Source organism: Peromyscus maniculatus, chromosome X (genome assembly GCF_049852395.1).
Source record: "Peromyscus maniculatus bairdii isolate BWxNUB_F1_BW_parent chromosome X, HU_Pman_BW_mat_3.1, whole genome shotgun sequence".
Classification (NCBI taxonomy): domain Eukaryota; kingdom Metazoa; phylum Chordata; class Mammalia; order Rodentia; family Cricetidae; genus Peromyscus; species Peromyscus maniculatus.
Window position 1 is genome coordinate 120463487 of NC_134875.1, and position 20153 is coordinate 120483639.

General features: G+C 40.2%; 1 long non-coding RNA gene across 4 annotated transcripts in view; it reads left to right on the forward strand.

Annotated features, from left to right (window-relative positions):
- LOC121825877 (uncharacterized) overlaps positions 1-20153 on the forward strand; it is a 31191-nt gene that overhangs the window by 2501 nt on the left and 8537 nt on the right. Inside the window, exons 1-2 of one of the 4 annotated variants that reach the window (XR_013048075.1) lie at positions 6850-19185; positions 19418-19559. This is a non-coding gene — a long non-coding RNA (uncharacterized LOC121825877). Of the gene's footprint in view, positions 1-2377; positions 2782-6849; positions 19560-20153 lie in introns of those variants that run through there. The other 3 variants (XR_006068245.2, XR_013048074.1, XR_006068247.2) reach the window with 3 other exon arrangements.

Below are 20153 nucleotides of genomic sequence, written 5' to 3' on the forward strand. Positions count from 1 at the left end.
CGCTAGGGTGCAGGCAGTGGTGAAACTTAATTAGGCTGATACAGCAGCATTCACTTCGGAGATACATTTGGAACAGCTAGGGAATATTGGAGACACACTGTTGCCAGGCATTGTAATTTTCTTTCCAAGGCTTCCAGGTGACGTCAAGACACAGGCAGGGCTGAGAAATACAGATCTAAACCAATCCTGCAATGTTTTTTTTTTTCTCTTGCAGTGATTGGGTTAGGCATGACCATATGATCCACTCTTGGCCAATAGGAAGTTTTTGTAGAATCAGAGCTAGTTAAAGAGGATATTTCTGGAAAAGGATTCCCCTATAGCACAGGTGAAGGACTTTCACATGGTTTAAAGTAACCCTTTTCTCTCTAGGCACTGTTTAGTCTGCATTGGAACGTGGGTAATTGCTATAGTCATCTTGATATGAGGGAGTTTATCACCATCACAGACTCTTAGCTTGAGATAGCCCATTGGCTTGCTGTCCCGTGTCATTAATGTATTGTTAAGCTTCGACTCCCTGAATTAACCAACGTGGTGCTTAACTCCAGGCTTCTTGCTGTGTAGCATAATAAACCCTGGTGTAGCTAAAAACATTCTGACCACACCTCATGTGCTGTTTTAAAGTGAACATTCTTTACATCAAGCATATCTGCGCTGCCAGTTACAGTAACATGAGGCGGGCCTTCAATAGTAAGCATGTGCTTTCCTGTGATTGTGCAGACAAAAATTGATGGGGTGGAATAAAGAGGAAAACTAATGAGCCACTTATGTTGTGCTTTCAGTGGGAATGTCTGTTTTATTCTGGAAACACGCGTCTACGGGGCCGAGTAAGCATCTAACTCAGATGGTAAAATGCTTTTGTTGCCTATAGGAAACTCTGGTTTTTACCTCAGCATGGTGTAAATCGGGCATGGTGTCTCACACAAGTAAACCCAGCATTTGGAAGGTGGAAGCAGGAAGATCGGGAGTTCAACGTCATCCTTGGCTACATAGCAAGTTAGAAGTCAGCCTGGGCTACATGACATGGGCCCTGGACGTGGAGGTGGGGCACCCAGAAAGGAACTCCAGGCAGATCCATTTATAAAACTAAGAACCATGGAAGAAACTTTCAACTAGATGTTTTGGTCAGGGATAATATTAGGCAGAACTATACTCTAAAAATGTGTTTTGTACTTAATGAATATTCTGGTAAAGTTTTAGTGATCCTTTATAAAAGTGTCAGTGGTTTCTTTGGTTTTTATGACCACTTCTCAAGTCAAGAGGTATGCTGGTTATTTTGTGTCAACTTCACACAAACTAGAATCACACGAGTAGAGGGAACCTCAATTGAGAATGAGACACCCTCACCCCCAGTACCCACCCACCTCCACCCCACCCTGGTCTCATGTAGGCCAGGCTGACCTCTCATTTGCTATGTGGCCAAGGATGATTGCCTCCATAGGGCTGGTCTGTGGCTCTATCTGGGGGGGGGGCATCTTCTTGATTAATGATTGATGGACACTCACAGTGGGCTGTACCATCCATGGGCAAGTGGCCCTGGGCTGTATATGACAGGTAGCTGAGCAAGCCAGTCCCTAGCATTCTCTCATGGGCTCTGCTTCAGTGTTTACCCTGAGTTCCTGCCTTAGCTTCCCTAGAAGGTGGACTATAACCTGTAAGCCGAACAAGCCCTTGTCTTCTCAACCTGCTTTTGGTCACGGTGCTTATCCCAGCAAAAGGAAAAGCAAATAGGGCAAAAGGCAGGACCAGGAATGTGTTGTCATGCACCTGGTCACGTTGGCTTTGGGAAGAATTGTGGAAGGATTTTGGAGCTTTGTGCTCAAAGGGACCGTTGAGTGCTCAGAACTTAATGATCTTGGGAGATAGGAATGTTGAGAGAGGCGCAGACAATGGGAGGCTTAGCTTGTGAAGTTTCAATGGGAAGTGAAATCGCCATCAGGGCCATTTTGGTGATATTTTGGGTTAAGAATCTGTAGAAGTGAAATCTTTGCTTTGCTGGGACAATTGAAGCTGGTTAGCAGGGACTGAATCAGCTGTGATTAACAAGAGATCAGCCTCATGCAGCACTCACAGGGCCTGTCCAGGTTCAAGCCAGAGGAGGCCCCAGCACTGAGAGGAGGAAGGAAGCACTGCTCCCACCCCTAACCAAGAAGCTATCTGCAGTTGACACCCTCTTGCAAAGGAAAAATTAGTTTTCTCCAGTGGTGTCTAATTGGGTATATTAACCACACTTGAGGGTAGACCCCCCCCCCTCCATGCCCATCAGTTGAGGACAAATACCAAACAAATTTGATGTTATTTCAGTAGATTTCTTTTTGTCTCATATTGCTTTATTTAGGAATTTTTTTGGGGGTTTTCTTCATTTTTGAAAAAAAAATTCTTGTTTGCTTTTTGTTTGTTTTCCTGTTTTCTAAAGGGAGTGAGAGAAATAGAGAAATAAAGGTCTTGGAGTTGGGTTGGTGGGGAGGATCTGAGAGGAACTGGGGAAGAGGAAACTGTGATCAGAATTTATTGTATGCATTTTTTTTTTCAGTAAAAAAAGAAACCATTTTTGACTGGTAGGGGGAGCAGGACTCACTGAGGCAAAATCTTCTGCAGTCAGCACACAGAAGCTGGGAGCTAAAACGGGCAGCCAAACTTGGTCATGTGTAAGAGTCCCACATGGTGCTGTTTTTGATGGCATGCAGGCAGCAAGATTGAAGGAATCATAGAAAGCAGCTGAGGCTTGATGCTATGAGAGTCCAGGGAAGGCCATTGTGGAGAACATTGGAGAGGGAGCCTCAGGTAAGGAATTGCCTCCTTCAGTCTTTCTTGATTAATAATTGTGCTGGTTGTTTTCCATTAACTTGACACAAACCTGGAGTCATTTGTGAAGAGGGACCCTCAATTGAGAAAAACGCCACTACCAGACTGACCTGTGAGTAAGCCCATGGGGTATTTTCTTTACTGATGTAGGAGAACCCCACACACTGTGTGTGTTGCCACTCCTGGGCTGGGGTCCTGGGGGCTATAAGAAAGCAGGCTGAGCAATCTGCAAGGGAGAAAGCCTCCTTCATGGTGCCTGCCTTGTTTTCCACCAGTGATGGACTATGGTGTGGAATGGTAAGCTAAAATATACCATTTCCTCCCCAAGATGCTTTGGTCATGGTGTTTTATTACAGCAATAGAATACCTAGCTGAGACAGTGATTGATGTAGGAAGGCCTACCCCAGTGTAGGCTGTGCCGTCTATGGGCAGGTGGGCCTGCACTCTATGAGAAAGGTGGCTGTATAAGAAAAGGAGCTGAAGCTGCATGTGGTGGTGCTTCGGAGGCAGAGGCAGGAGACTCTCTTGACAGTTTGAGGCCTATCTGGGCTACATAGTGAGATTCTGGCTCCGGTAAATAAATAAATAAATAAATAAATAAATAAATAAATAAATAAATAAATAAATAAATAAGTAAATAAATAATCTAATTGAAAATTTGATAAAAAAAATATTTTTCTAGTGTGTCACTGTAGAAATTCATATGGAAACAGCAACAAAAACCACCCCATAATGTAAATGGTATAGTAATGACATCAGGGCCTTTGAGGATACAGGGCCTTTCTTGGTGCAGACATGTGCCTTAGTTTCTGGTATACCGGGAACAACTTAACTGCAACTTCAAGCATATTTAACTGCAAAGGACTATTCTATCAGAACACAAAGATACCAAGAGGCAGCTGCGGTGTTCCTTGCTAACCTCATCTCGAACCCCTTGCCTGTCCTCTGTCAGTATTACACTCATTCTCATTAGATACGGAAACTAAGACTGATTTATCCCAAGTTGGCATGTGAGTTCAGGCTGACTGTGACATTCCCAATCACTCTGCAAGACAAAACCACACAGCTGTGCTTGGGAAGCAAGACTCCAGGGTCAAATAGCTGTCACTTTATAAATAGCAACAGAATTCATATGTGCAATGTCTGTCTTGGACTAGAAGCCAATCATAAGTCTGAAACAAATTCTCCCAGCACACCTACATTTGAAACCTTTCAGATTATGCTGTAGAAAGATATGTATTAACCCTTGGGGAACTAAACCTTTAGTAACAACAAAAAGCACATTAACACAACTAAATTTGGACCAACAAAGGAGTTTTGTGAAACTACCTAGATCTCCTAAATGGAAATGCCAGAGTGAAGTCCAGTGTCTCTAGATGGGAAGCTTTATATATAATCTTAACCAACTGTTCTTTTTGTGGGCTGCTTGCCATGTGTTTATGTTTAAAGACCAAAAACATTAATGCAGATGCTCCACTAAAGTTGGTCCTGATGTGTTGAGAACTGGGGCACATAAACATTCTCTTGCAACACTCTACTTAGTAAGGTCAGTTGGTGCTTTAGAAAGCAGTGCCAGTGATTATTTACATCCATTGCTAAGTCTGAGTAAAGTCCAATTTTGTCCCTGGTGATAACTTTTTAAAAATTAACTTTAGGTCCTAAACCTCCTATATTTGGGTTGGCGACCTACTCTGAGCTACCAAAACAAGTGGCTCCAGGCCATGCTTTACATTGGTTGTTTCTCTAGCTCTCCTTAAAGGCAGATTAGTTTGTTCTGAGACAGAGTTTCATGTGTCCTAGGCTGGCCTCACTATGTAGCCAAAAATGACTTTGAACTCCCGATCCCCTTGCCTCCCCCCCCCCAACCCACACCCACACCCAGTGCTGGGATTACAGGTGTGTGCCACCATACCCAGCTTGAAGTTAGATCTTGTCTCCATTTAAAAGTAGGAAAGCTAAGTGTCAGAGCTATTAAGGGGTTTTCCCAAAGTGGCCCACAAGTGTACATCAGAGCAGTAAGGTGTTTTCCAAGCTACTCAAATTCCCATGCCCTTCTTTCTCAGTTTACCCGTGAGCATCCCAACACGTTTTACTAGCTTTGAAAGAGGCTTGTTAAACTCTAAAGAGGTTTCAAATAGCAGTGTCTTCAGATTGCTCTATAATCTGTGCCCTCTACACCTGGGTCATATCAAATTAGCATGGGCATGGGGCATATTATTTGCATCAAAAGGACACTAACATTGTAATCATGCTATAATTTCAGTCTTCTTGATACTGAGAGTCTATCAACAACAAAAGCCAAATTAGAGGAATGCCTTTACTGTTAGATTTCCAGAGAAAGTTACAGGACATAATTTTCTGAAAGGTACAAAATCTGAAATCATTTTTTAATGGTTGAAATAATTGTGACAATCTCCAAATACCAAAGGCTGGGAGTTCTTGGAATTTTCTGGAGGCAACGTAAAGGGAACATTGCATGTATTATTCACAGGCAGTTTGCTTCACTGAAGACTCACAGGATGTTTTTGAGTAAGATGACTGTATCCTTGAGTAATTTCATATAAAATGACTCACCATAAGAAGAATGAAACAATTTTGAGTTGTCAGTGAACTTTGATTGGGGACCAAAACATACACGATCTGGAAATTGTGTTGTTAACCTTATTCTGAGAGTTGTTGATTTCTTGATTATAAAAATGTTTCTATTACAGTCAATGCATCTTAAAAACAGGATTTTTTTTTATCATTTTAAAGGATATTTGAAACATGTTTCTTGGGTCCCTATAATGAACTTATTTTTTTTAAGTTTCTGGAGGAGTGATAAAGAGAATCAAGCTATACTGAAGATTTATTATTGGCTTTTCTGTCTCCTAGGAATCACAGCTATTTGTATGCTGCTATTTTATTCCAATCTATAAATGGATGTTTATAAGATGCCATGCTGCTGTTTTTAAAACTGAATCTCTTTTTTAAAAATTGAGTTAGTTCTTTGATAGTTTAATATATATATCTTCCCATTTTTCTCTTACCCCTCCTCATTCATCCCTTTCAACCCCACCCCACTCTATCAGTCACTGTACCAGACACATGACTTTTAGTTTTGTTTTGGTACCCATGTAGTCTAACCAGGGACATCTGTATTACCTACTGGAGCAGGGGTGGAGGGTTGGACGGGGGGCACTAGTATATATACAAGTGAAGGCAATGATGCCCACTCCCTGAATCTGTCAGTAAGAAATAGTTCAACAATGAGGGCTCCCTGATCCCCTCCTCCATCCATGCTTGGCTGTTGATGGGCCCATTCTTGTAGAGATCCCCTGCAGTCATATGCAATTATTGGGAGTTTATGATTGCATGTCCAGAAGATAGCATCTTGTAGCCCCTTTCCCTATCTTATGGCTCATATATTCTTTCTCCCCCTCTTCAGTAATGATCCCTTAGCCTTGGAGGAGATGAAAACCAAACCTCTTGAAGCAATTTCCAAGTGATTTAGTGATCATGAGACTTTTAACTCAGTCATTAAAGATTATTGACCTGGGTTACTCTTCATTATACATGGACAACATATAGTAAAACCTATACCAAAAATGGCAATAAAGAACTTAAAATGGGCCTTGAGAGATGACTTAGTAGGTAAAGAACTTATTCTACAAGCATGAGGACCTTAGTCTGGTCCCTAACACCCACTTTAAAAGCCAGATACAACACATTGGTAATAGCTGTAATTACAGCATGAAGTGTGGGGTGAGACAGAAGGATTCCTTAGGGCTCACTGGCCAAGTATCCTGACCTAATCTAGGTTTATTAAGAGACCCTGTCTCAAAAAAATGAAGTGGACATCAGTAGAACGAGACAGCTGCAATTGACATCTGGCCTCCACATATGAACACACATTTGTAAACACGTGTGCACGCACGCGCGCGCGCGCGCGCGCGCGCGCACACACACACACACGGGGTGGGGTGGGGGGGGGGGGGAGAGAGAGAGAGAGAGAGAGAGAGAGAGAGAGAGAGAGAGAGAACAGAGAAAGATTTCCATGGTCTTTTATTCAAAGATTAATAGGTCCCACAAATATGACATTTTCAAAACCTACAAACTTCCAGAGTGGTTCAGTGAGAATTTAGTCTCCATCCCAAGTATTAGATTCTAGTTATCACTGCTATGTGGATTATATTGGACAGTGGAAATTACATGCTATCTGTAACATTAATCTTTAAAGTTCTTAATAAAATCAAACCTGAGGCCAGTTATTGGGGTGAACACTGGAAGGTCAGAGAGCCAGAACAAGCCACAGTTACCTCACCTCGCTGGATCCTCAGCTGATCTTGCTTGCTCAGACTGGAGGCCTCTGAGTCCTCATCCAGAATGGGTCTCAGCTGAATTGCTGCTTAAAAGCCTGAATGCTTAACCAGGACAAATGCCGCTAGCCCAATGCTTCTAGTTTCTGGTCCTCATGCCTTATATACCTTTCTGCTTTCTACCACCACTCCCTGGGATTAAAGGCTCGCTTTCTGGGATTAAAGGCATGAGTCACCATGCCTGGCTGTTTCCAATGTGGCCTTGAACTCACAGAGATCCAGAGGGATTTCTACCTCTGGAGTGCTGGATTAAAGGTGTGAGTGCCACCATTTTCTAGCCTTTGTATCTAGTGGTTGTTCTGTTGCTGACCCCAGATAAGTTTATTAGGGTGCACAATATTTTGGGGAACATAATAACACCACATTTCCCCTTTTTTTGTCTTAAAAAAGCTTATAACTAATACAAGAAAAATTATATCCAGTAAGTATATACAATATACACAGTCAAGATTACATTAACAATGTCTAGTCCATTAACATTTGACAGATTCAGATAAAAACTCCATTATATATATTAACAATCTCCAGTCCAGTAACATCTGATAAACTCATACCAAATAAAATTTTCATTACTTATCTTATTTAAAACAAGTAGTTCCTTTTAAAAAGTAGATTCCATAACTATCTGCTGTCTTAGTTTGATATTTCTGTTGTGAATAAACAGCATGGCCAAAAACAACTTTGGGGAGGAAAGGGGTTATGTTAACTTATAGATAAAGGGAACTTGTGCTAGATAGTTTTTTTGGTCACACTTTGCTTAGTGTGACACTGAATCTACTACCTGTTGCCTTCTGATCAAGATGTATCCAACACCATATCTGCCTCATGTCACTGTGCTCTCCACTGTGATGATAATAGACTGAACCTCTGGAGCTGTGAGACACCTCAATTAAATGTTTTCTGTTTAACTCTGTAAAGCTGTGTTATGTTGACTCTCTAAAACACCTGATTGGTCTAATAAAGAGCTGAATGGCCAGTTGCTAGGCAGGAGAAAGGATAGGAGGAGAAATCTAGGCTCAAGAAAAGAAGAGGAATGAGGAACAAGAAAAGGAGGAGAGGAGGACTCCAGAGGTCAGCTACCCAGCCACCCAGTCACACAAACAGCCATGGAGTAAGAAGGAAAGAAAGCTAGAATAAAGAAAGGTGAAAAGCTCAGAGGCAAAATGTAGTTAAAGAGAAATGGGATAATTTAAGTTAGAAAAGCTGTCCAGAAACAAACCAAGCTAAGGCCTGGCATTCATAAGTCTCTGTGTAATTATTTGGGAGCTGGGTGGCAGGCCCCCAAACAGGAGGAAAAAAACTACACAAACCCTTTCCTCCCCATGTTGCTTTTGGTCATGGTGTTTTACCAGAGGAATAGAAACCCTAACTAAAAAGGAAGCCAAGGAGGAACTAAATTGGAGACCTAGGAGGGATGCTGCTTACTGGTTTACTTCCCCTGACTTGCTCAGCTACTTTCTTATACAGCCTAGGCTAACTTGCCTAGAGATTGTAAAGCCCACAGTGGGCTGGGTTCTCCTACACCAAGTAGCAATTAAGAAAATGTCTTATATATATGGCCACATGCCATATTAATAGAGGAAATTCCTCAGTTGAGATTCCCTCTTCCCAGATATGTTTAAAATGTCAAGTTGAAAAAAAACAAAAACAAACAAACAACAACAACAAAAACTAATCACATTTTCCTAACAAGACTTTCTATGTTCTTCATTCTGGTAGCAAATATTTCCTGGCCACAGGCTGGGTACAGTACTGGCCCAAAGTAAAATCCTTCCTCTTCACCAAGGCGGTTGGGTAAAAACATAATTATCATGATGGAATGTGGAACCAATTAGAGTTACCCCATTCTTGGACTCAGGGGGAAAGCATCTCAGGTGGAAAAAGAGCAACCACTGTTCAGATGCCACATGCATCCCACAGTCTGAATAAATAGAATCAACCTTGTGAATACCTGTTGATGTGGCTACTTCTAATGCAAAGTAGTACAATAAACCAAATTGGGTGAGTGTGTGTGTGTGTGTGTGTGTGTGTGTGTGTGTGTGTGTGTGTGTGTTAGGAAATCTCCTTTGATGTTCTTTACCTTATTTTCTGAGACAGGGTCTCATTGAACCTGAGCTTGCCATTAGGCCTGGAAGCCCCTAAGTTATGCCTGTCTCCACTCCCCTGCCACTGGGGTTACATATATATGTCATAACACTCAGCTTTTATGTGGGTATTGTGAATCTAAACTCAGATCCCCATGCTTATGCATCAAGCACTTTGCCCACTGAACCATCTCCCCAGTCCTAGGCTAAGTTATTTTAGACATATTTTCTTACATCAAGACTTGAAGTAAAGGGGATTCTTTCCAGCTAGATCTGTCCCAAATTTAACTTTTCATTGTATTGGCTTTTTGTTTAAAAAGGGTCAATGAATAAAATAAATATTATCTATGATGATGGTGCTAATACCATCCTGAGTTTCCAGGTCACTTTTAAAAGTGACACACGTAAGTCGTCACATGTGCTGTGTTGATTATGTGTTGGGAAGTCCATTTAGAGGCCAGAAAAGATTGTGAAAGACCACTTCTCAGACAGGAAGCCTTATACAAGAAGCTAATATGTTCAAGTAACTATATGTATTTTTCTTTAATGCACATTTGGTGTCACTCCATTGAAGGAAAATGGTGACTAGTGAATTTGATTTTCAATTACTGTGTATTTAATATATAAAATATTCAATATGATTTTTATAGGTCAGGGATATTGCTCAGTTAATAAAATGCTTGTTTAGAATGTCCAAAACCCTGGGTTCCATCCATAGCACCACATAAACTGCGTGTGGTGGCACATGTCTGTATCTCAGCACTTGGGTGGTAGAGGCAGGAGGATTGAGACTTCAAGATCATCCTTGACTAAATAGAAATAAAGTTCTAGGTCGGCCTGGAAGACATGATGCCATATATATATATATATGTATATATACATATATATAATACACGCATTTATTATAGATGTTTAAAAAGCACTGATTGTTCCCCTGGTTAAATTTGGAGAGGTTTTGAAGACAAGAGTAATTGGATATATGTAAACATGCAGCTGAAAAAGAGGTTGAACTTTGTTGATTTGCATTTTCAGTAACTGTGCTCTGTTTTCACTAATGTAAGAGGTGGACAGACAGGTTACACTAGTTCTTATTGCTGGTGCTTCCCCCAGACTTCCCTATTAACCATGCCATTGGGGCCAGGCAACAAATGGACAACTCCTCATGACTTTGTCCACACTCCAGGCTTCTCTTGAGTGTCAGACTCTATTTATCTGCACACGGTGTCTGCCTTGTACCCAGAGAATACACAAAGTACCTAAATAAAGTAACCCATTGCTTTTCTTCCCAAATGTGCCTCAACCTCCATGACTGTCACTTTCGACCCTACTGCTAGGCCAGTTACTTTTGACCCTACTGCTAGGCCATGTATTCTTTTTCCTTTTGTGTGTGTATGTGTGAATGGGGTGTATAAGTTTACGCCCAGTGGGTATGTGCACCCATGTGAGCATGCAGGGACTGGGTCCTGCTCTATCAATTTCCACCCTATCCTTTTGAGAAAAGACCTTGTGTTGGGGTTATTTACAGGAACATGGCTAAGGGGCTCCTTGTTGGCATATGAGTGATCCCAGAACAGCCACATCACTGATAAAAGTTCCACCCCCAGCATGGCTGATAACCTCCTAAAAGCTGCATAGGTGAGAAATACCTTTCTGTTAACCTCCCCGCTTCATTATACTCTAGACCCTCTGGAAACCACATTCAGGCGGGACACATTTACAGCTGAGAGAAGATGAAGTCAAGAATGCCTAGAATCCAATCCATCTTAAGTTCCAATAACCCTCTGCAACCCCCTCCTTCTATGAGGGCACAGCTTGTGCATAATCACAGCTGATCTGATGCTGATGGTAACTATTGGGATTGGAGAGATGGCTCAGAGGTTATGGCAAGATGCAGGGGACCCAGGCTCAGCTCCCAGCACCTACATGGTGGCTCATAACCATCTGAAATTCTAATTTCAGGGGATCTAATCCCCTCTTCTGACCTCTACAGGCATCAGACATGCAGATGGCATAAATACATACCAGAAAACACTCCTACACAAAAATAAAATAAATTTTTAAAATGGTAGTAACTGTTAAGACATACTCAGAGGATAGAATTCTACAAATACATATTAATTTTGGTGTTAATAACATATCAATGTATAGACTATAAGGATATGTTTGTAGCTCATCATGGTAGCCCATGACTTTAATCCCAGCACTAGGAAGCAAAGGTAAACAGATCTCTGAGTTCAAAGCTAGCCTCATCTACAGAGTGAGTTTCAGGACAACCAGAGCAACACAGAGAAACTTTGTTTTGAAAAACAAAAAATAAAATAAAAAAATAAAAAAGAAGAATGTATTTATAGCTTAACTGATACCTAGGTAAAAGGATTTAACTATGGTTTTGTAACTGTCTCTTTTCCTCCATTGAAAGCTACCCAGTGGAACAGGAGCTACTTCATTACATATTAGTGTCTTATACCTAAAATGACTTTCATGACATTGAAAGTGTTCAGTAAATACTTGATGCAGTTTGTCTTGTTTTCTTGGCCACTTATTTAGTAATATTGTTTGCCTTTATCACCCTTTGCCTAATTATTACATAATTGTTTATCCTTCAACTAGGCATCACCTTTTGTGCATAGCATTTGTAAATGTCAACCACTGCTCATATAGTGTATCCCCATGTGTGTATTTGTCTGCCATGGTGCTCACTATACTATATCCTGAGTGTGGTGTCACATGCCTGTAATGCCAGAATTTGGGAGATGGAGGGAGGAGGATTCTAAGTGCAAGGTCATCCTCAGTTACATAGCAAGTTTAAGCCCAGCCTAGATTGCATAAAACCTGTCTAAATAATTGAATGGATAAATAAGTAAGTAAGTAAGTAAGTAAATAAATAAATAAATAAATAAATAAATAAATAATAAAGGCAGCCTCCCTTGAAGAGCTCATTCTCACACTTGGTTGTCCCACTTTCTGTGACTCTTCTTTGAGAAGCCCTTACCTATGCCCTCAGGTATGTCTTAACTTTCTTCTGAATGTCTCTTTTAATCTTAACCCATATGCTCAGACCTATATAAAAGTATCTTTATTAAACTTTAACTCTGCTTCATAAAAAAAGGTTTTAGATAGGATTCTAGTGTGGAGAGTCTTATAGAGTGTGTACTTTCTCCACCCAGCAGTACGTTCACATCAAGGAGAAAAGTTTACATTGCAATGAACTAGTGATATAAATTCTGTATTTTAAAAGATGTGTGTGTATCAGGAGAAAAACAGTGTTGTGGGGACATCAAGGGTAATAGACTGTGGCCATTTGGGTCACTAATGCATCCAAAAGCAGTGAGTAGGTGCTACACCCTGGAGGAGGTAAGCAGAATTGACAGCACCAAGACGAGGTCCCTAATGTTAGAAATCAAGTCTAGTTGGGTATAAAGATGAATTTACAAACAACAAACAAAAATGTGTAATGAAAACGGGAGTAGGGTGTGTTGGAGAAGCATATACATGAAGCATGCCACTTCATGTCCTAGGGTGATGGACGCTTTTCCAGAGAAGATGTGCTAAAATAGGGGCTGGAGGGGAAAAATTGCTTATGGAGTTAAATAGGAAAAGCATGTATAAAGACTTAGAAACCTGGAACTAAGGCTGCTTTGGCTGAAATTTAGAGATCTGAATGATATTCAGGACTTGCCTAATGTTTGATATGACATTTTGATCTCAGTCGACAAGTGAAAAATATACTCAGGGATGTCACATCTACTGGCCATGTTTCCTAAATAGTTACTAACTTAAGCCTCTTACTTTATATTTAACATACCTTAGATCTTTTCACTGAGATCAATAGATTGAATGTGGTCACTTTATAGTTTCCTATACCAACCTTGCCTCCTTCCCTCCTTGTTTATATCCCCAAGGGAAAGATACAAATAATATTGGATTAATTTAATAAACAAAAAGTGATGAGATTCTGTATAATGACTGTTGTTTCCAACCAGATAGATTGGTGCTATCAAATTTCCCTTTTTAGGAAATCTTTCAAAAATTTTCATCCAACCCTGTTTACAAAACATTTTTTTAGGATTCTACTTGGGACAAGACAGGCATTCTTAACTTGCTATTTAAACTGTGTCACTTAAACTAGACCTAAACATCAATTCCCTTTTATTAGCTTCACAACATTTTCAGGCAATGAAATAATGAAATGAGTACTGGTTGTTTGTAGATGGACTCTTAGAAACTCAGGACAGATGCCCCCAATGGAACCCAAAAACTACAAAATATATACTCTTATTTCTAAATGCTTTCATAATCCTGGATAATAAGTCATTTAGAATTATATATGTGTTGATATAAATCTTCAACTTGAATAATAATTTAATATTGAGATATACTGATTTAAATAATTCAAATTATATAGTTCTTCAAACTAAGTACTAATTACAAGTTTATTTTATATATATATATATATATATATATATATTTATATATTCTATTTCCCCGTGTACAGTGAGTAACACTAAATGGACTCAATAGGTTGTGATTTGTGTGTGTGTGTGTGTGTGTGTGTGTGTGTGTGTGTGTGTAACAACAATGAAGATGAGGTCATGAGAGTGGAGGTAACACAGGAGGAATTGAATGGGGGAGAACGAGGGGTAGAAATGATATAAATCATACTCATGTATGAAATTCTCAAAAATATTAAACTAAAAATTTATATTATTTATACAAATTTATATCAACATTAGTGTTATTTATATCAGATTTTTAAATTCCAGAGGAAAAATGTGGCTGATGGATTATTCTTTGTTTTTAATTTTTCTAGCAGACAAATGAATATGGCAGCCCTTCTCATTAATTCAGTGATAGACATTATGCTTGAATAAATGTAAAACACACGAAACTTTAGTCTTCTTAATGACACTTCCTTTAGCCTTGAGAGCACGATAATCTGTGAGCTTTCATTTTCTATATGTCATGCCTGTCACCTTCTAAACCATTGACATTGATCAACCATTAAAAGATATAGATACAATCTTCATCTTTACTACTTTTATAATTTGCCAGTAAAAAGTCAGATCCTTCTGGGTAACTATTTTCTGGAAAGTAATACTAGTTGGTACCTGTAGCTGAAGTTTTCCTGTATTCTGGCCTGCCAGCAGTCGGGACAAACCTCTCCTACTAGCATCCCCCAAGTAAACACACAGAGACTTATATTACTTATAACTGTATGGCCATGGCAGGCTTCTTGCTCTCTTTTTTTATGTCCTAAATTAACCCATTTCTATTAATCTATAAGTTGCCACATGGCTTGTGGCTTACTGGTACTTTTATATCTCGCTTCCTCTATGTCTGGCTGGCGACTCCTGACTCAGCCTCCTGTTCCCAGAATTCTCCTCTCTCCTTATCCTGCCTACACTATACTTCCTGCCTGGCTACTGGCCAATCAGCATTTTATTTATCAACCAATCAGAGCAATACATTCAACATGCAGAGCCCTATCCATAGCAGGTGCCTGGGGACCAAATTTCACTGCAAAGCTATATAAAGACTTCATAACAGTTTATTAGGGCAAGCCAACAATATGTAGGTGTCTCAAGACTAACTTGAGCTTTAAAAGCCCACCTAAGTTGACTCAGGGCTAGCACTACAACCTTTCATCCAAGCAGTACAACTTTTCTCCTAAAGTAGATAGTGTCCTCCCCTCAGCCCAATAATCTTCTATCTTCCTTTGAGGGGTACAATATGAAATCCATTAAACTCCTTTCCTTAATAACTCTGATGACCATGTTTCTAAACTAAGCAACACCAGAGTTTTCATCTCTTTGCCATCCTCTCTTAGCATCTGCCCAGTTGAGGATTCTTTCCTTACCAAACACTCTGTTCCTTTGGCTACTGCTCCCTCAGCTACTGCTATCCAAGGATCTTTCTGGGTTTCTTTTGTACATGCCTCTTCCATTACATGTTGATGGTCCCTAGGGTTTTCTTTCAGGTTTTTTCCCTTTCACCCTATATCAGAAGTTCTTTTAGATGTTTTTCATATGCTTTTTTGTTGTTGTTGCTATAATATGCTCTGTTGGTAAAAATTCCCAAAGTATAAAAGGTATCAAATGAAAAGTTTCCTTTGCATTCAACTTTTAGCCACCTGACTTCTCTTTTGTGAGCATTGTCTGTTATGATTTTCTTATATATCATTGCAGAGATGTCCTATATATACACACACCAGATGCTGTATAAAACTATATGTGTATATTATCTTTTTACTGCTTAATAATGTGTCCTGTAATTTGTTCCATAGACATACATCTAGAGTTGCATCTTTTGTGTGCATGTGCATGGAGAGTATGCCTACATCTGGATATACCCTAATTTCAATACATAAAGTAGAAATTCATTTGATTTTCACCATAAAGAGCTTAGGAAAATTACATGAAATGAAGCAATTCAAAAAGATGAAGGAATAAAAATAATGAGATTGCTGATTTCTAAGTTGCATAACTATAGCTGTCATCCAGAGATCCAGAGGCTACCGTTGCCATGGCTACAAGAGCCACTTATGTGTCATATTCACAGAGCTGGTAAGTAGATGCTGGATGATGGAAATCAACAGCCACACACTCAAATCTACCTGTCTAACTTGGTATGCAGCCTGCAAAATGTCAAATTTCCCTGTCTTACATCATCCCAGATGCTTTGCAGATGGATTTATTTTTCTTTGTAAAAGCAGCTAATTCATGGCAGAACTCACATAAAGCAGGCTGAAGCATGGAAAAGGATATTGATAGCTGATTGAACAATTCTGTCCACTCCTTTGCCTATTTAATATACTGAGTCATAAACATCCCTGAAATGGCACCAACATGGTCATACCTTATGAACTGTAATTAGACCTTTATACACATAGAAAAATCTTCTTCCCATGATGAAATCAGGTCCATCAATTGCATGATCTTTATCTGGTTATTTTGTATATTATTATTTTTTCTGAACCAGGGTCTTATGCAAACCAGGCTGGCCTTGAACTAGCCAAGGATGGCCTTAGACTTCTGATTTTCCTGCCTTCACCTCCTGAGTGCTGAAATTACAGGCATACACCAGAGTGCATTATCATTCTGGATTATTTTTGCTGCTCATTTAATCACAATTGTAATGTTATATGCCCTGTAACCCAAGGAGTACCTGTTAAAAATAACTACTATTTATACAATGTAGTATGAAGTCATTGTAGAAAGAGGAGGAACACTATTTATGTATAAAGGCAGATCTATAAAATGATAAGGAATTTATATGTAGCTACTATATTCCTCAATTTCAAAGCTAGTCATGAGGTTGTAGTCAGTGTTTACATTCTGTTTATACTATGTGGTGGGATGATATAAATAAATATGGTATTGAGTTCATCACTGTCATTGAACCAGGTAAGTTAGATAGCCCCAGTTCTCCATATTAGTGCCAAATATTGCTCTCTGCAAGATTACATGCAGAAAATAATGTAAGTATTTAAAGATAAAAAAAAACTAGAAATGATTCATGAGCAGGAGTCAGGGGGGTGCCACTGGGCTAATAGTTTCAAAGTTATACCATAATTGCTGTGATGGGTAAATCAGAAAGCTGCTGGTAGTGCTGTCTCTACTACCACAACACCCGTGTCTCATGCTCAACTAGTGCTATGACCCTGAACTGCAGAGCCTTGCTGCTGCAAATGCTCTTCTGTCCTTCACTTTCCTTTCCAGACTCCAAATCATCAGAATGAGGTCTCTTTTTAATATGAATTTCATGCATGTGTTGCTCAGTGTGGAAATCTAAACCACGTCACAGATCCTAGCTGCGTGAGAAAGTCTGTCATAAATATAGCAGTTTTATATTGCCATTATGGTTATTACGACTGGAACTGGGAGGCCAGACAATACCATGTCCAAGCCTGTCTCAAGTCAGCAAACAGCTCATCTATGCATCATCTTCTGTTACCTGAAATATGTCTCTACAAGGGGCTGGAGCATGTTTTAAAAGTTATTTTTGATAATTATATTTGTGTATATGCTGTACTTTGTTCATATTTTTATATCTACCTCTTTATATTCCCTTATCAGCCTCCCCCTCCCACTGAACTCCTTATCCACAATTTCGTGTCCTTGTGTCCCAGTACATTTAATTAGGGTTCATTCACGAGATTGCTTAGAGAATTATTTGCTTGAGAGGGAACAATGTACCCGTAGCTACACTGCTGAGGGACATGAACCCTTCTTCCCCCAAGCAATGGTTAACTGCTTCTAGCTCTTCAAGAGGCTTGGGGCCTCATGAGCCCCTTTCCTGTCCACAATGGAATGTTAATTGGCCGGTATTGTGCAGGTATCCAAGGTTTCTGTGAGTCCATGGGTGCAATAGCCATGTAATGTCCAGAAGACAGCATTTGACAGCACTCCTTCTCATTCCCTTGTTCTTTCTGTTCCCCTCATCAGTGATGCTTCCTGAGCCATGGAGGGTAATATAGATGTCCCATTTAAGGATGAGCACCCAACAGTAACTTATTATCAGCACACTGACTATTTACAAATGTCTTCACTAACTGCTGCCCACTGGAAAAAGACATTTCCTTGACCAAGGCTGAGAGCAGCACAAATTTATGGGGATAAATATGTAGAATAGATCATTCCCTTTCTTTTATTCCCTTCACTTATCCTCTTCCCCAAATCCACTCCTCCTTTCCCTTGAGGGAAAAAAAACAGGCCTCCCAGTTAAAATAAGACTAGACACATACTTTCATAGCAAAGCTGGATAAGGCAACCCAGTGCGAGGGAAAGGGTCCCTAAAGCAGACACAAAATGTATATTCAGAAGACCTAGTGCAGACCCAGGCAGGCTACATGTCTGACACTTCAGTCTCTGTGAGCCCTACTTAGCCGATTCTTTGGGCCATGCTCCCCTAGTGTCCTCAACCCTCTGGCTCCTCCTCCTCCCTCTCTTCCAAGTGGTTCCTTGAGCTCCAAGGGGTGGGGACCTGATGGAGATCTCCAATTTGGACTCTCTGCTTAATGTTTGACAGTGGGTCACTGCATATGCTTAGAATGGAACATTCTTGAAAGAGATACACAGGGTGAGTTTTAAGCATAGCAGTGACCCCCAGGTCCCACCAACAACCTTACTTTCTTGATCCTTTATGACTATCAGCATTTTTAGGCAAACACTGGAGTAGTTCCAGCACTGCTATATTTCTTTGTTTGCTCTCTCTCTCTCTCTCTCTCTCTCTCTCTCTCTCTCTCTCTCTCTCTCTGTATCTTTATTGTTTGAGACAAAGACTCACTCACTATGTAGCCCTGACTGACCTGAAACTGGCTATGTAGCCAAGGCTGGCCTTGAACTCACATTGTTCTACCTGCTTCTTCATCCTAGGTGCTGGGATTAAAGACATATGCCACTATGCCTGGCTTTACTGTTATATTTCTTAAATAGAGAGGAGGGGGAGAAAGAAAGATATTCTCAAAGAGAAAAGGGGCCAAGAGCCATATCTAAAGGTAAGGAAGCACGAAGCATACTCAGGCCTATCTCAGAGACTCAGAGAATTGTAACTGAGCTCAACAAAGGAAAATGTGTTTACTCATGCAGTCATCCTGTACTTAAATGAATGCAAAGAAAATGTCTTCCTCTCTTTTGAGGCTGAGTCTTGATGAACTTTGAAAGTCAGAAACCAGAACATTGCTATTCATGAACCAAAACAGAACAAAGGAAGGAAATCTCTTTGCATGGACCTTTGTGATCAGCCTAGATGTGGTTTAGGAAGAGGAAGGAAAACATGTGATGGCCAGATGATGAAAGATGAATGTGGAACATAATTAGACCACATCATGAATTTCCAGAAGGAAGAAGGTCCATGACTCATCTTTGTTCTCCAGGTCCTAGCTGTCTCTTAGAGATGGGCATAATTCTGAATAATAGACTAAGTGGATGGACAAATGGAAAGTGAGTATTTCAGTTCCCACATATCTCCAGTGGAATTACTGGATGTGGTAGTTTGAGTGTAATTGGCCCCCCTAAGATCATAGGGAGTGGCACTATTAGGAGGTGTGGCATTGTTGGAGTAGGTCTGGCCTTGTTGGAGGAAGTGTGTCATTGTAGGGGTAAACTTTGAGGTCTCCTTTGTTCAAGATACCAACCAATAACTCAGTCCACTTCTTGTTGCATTCTGATCAAGATGTAGCCAGCACCATATATGCCTGCATCCCACCCTGATCCCCACCATTAAGCTGTGAAATTGAAGCCTGGATTGCCTTGGAGAATTGAAGGTGTTAAAGATGCCAGACTCATGGAATATCTGCCAAGGAGAGCTGCTAACAGTGAGTGGAAACAGCCCAAGAGAAAGAAGTGTGTTGCAGTCAACAGACCTGAATGCAGTAGATCTGAAGAGCATTTTGACATCAGACATGGAGATGCAGAGTTTGGAGTTTGCCCAGCTGGTTTTCAGTTTTGCTTTGGTTTAGTATTTTCTCACCATGCTCCCTTCCTTATGCTTTGGGACAGTAATGTATATCCTGTGATATTATATATTGGAATTATGTGATCTATTTTTTTATTTTTATTTTTATAGGGGGTTGCAGTTAAGAGATTTCATGAATCTTAGAAAAGACTATGAACTTTGGACTTTTAAACATTGTTGAGACTATGATAGACTCTGGGGACTTTTGAAGTTGGACTAAATGCATTTTGCATTATGATATTGGTATAAGCTTATGGGGGGCAGGGAATGGAATGTGGTAGTTTGAATGTAATTGGCCCCCATGAGCTCATAGTGGCACTATTAGGAGGTATGGCTTTGTTGGAGTAGGTATGGTCTTTTTGGAGGAAGTGTGTCATTGTGGGGGCAGGCTTTTTGGTTTTCTATGCTCAAGATACTAACCAGTGTCCCAGTCTACTTCCTGTTGCCTTCTGAT